Below are 660 nucleotides of genomic sequence, written 5' to 3'. Positions count from 1 at the left end.
GCCCCCCCCCCCCCCCCAGACCTTCTCCACAGCCTGCTCCCAATTGCAGGGCATGACACCCTGCCAAAAACAGCCCTCCTAGCCCCACATGGGCCGTGAGGGCTGCCACTGCTTTCTGGAGCTGCAGGGAGAGGGAGGGTGAGATTATGAACTGCCTCAATGCTCTGTGCCCTTTCCTGCTTCGTATGCGGGAGGTACTGGAGCAACAGGGCATGGTGCGTGCCACCCTCAGGAACAGAAGAGGAGGGAAGTGACACCCTGGTCTTGTCATTCTCTCAAGGAACCAAGTTCCATTTCTCCTCAGGCCTCCACATCCTGTTTCCCAAGTACAGGCATGGTCAATGGGGCAAATATGGTGAGATGTGGCTCTGGCTTTGTGTTATAACAGTGAATCTGAAATGTATCACATCTAAAGGGCTTTGTGTTGCATTTCCCAAGGAGCACCTTCAGGCTCGTCAGAGACCGTAGTGGGGAAAATAGTAATTTCCACACTGCTTGTTTTTCCTCTGAGTGGTAGTCTTGCAGTGTTCACCAGGAGCTGGTTAGTAGTCTCCACTAACAAGCAGCCTTTCCTACTCCAACCTCCCAGAAAATGGGGGTCTTCAATTGCAGGCAAACATAGGGGAAAACATTGTCAAGCTGCAGAGCTGCTCTGCTACA

This window comes from Calidris pugnax, unplaced genomic scaffold (genome assembly GCF_001431845.1).
Source record: "Calidris pugnax isolate Ruff unplaced genomic scaffold, ASM143184v1 scaffold44, whole genome shotgun sequence".
NCBI lineage: Eukaryota > Metazoa > Chordata > Aves > Charadriiformes > Scolopacidae > Calidris > Calidris pugnax.
Note: the sequence above shows the minus strand (reverse complement) of the source record.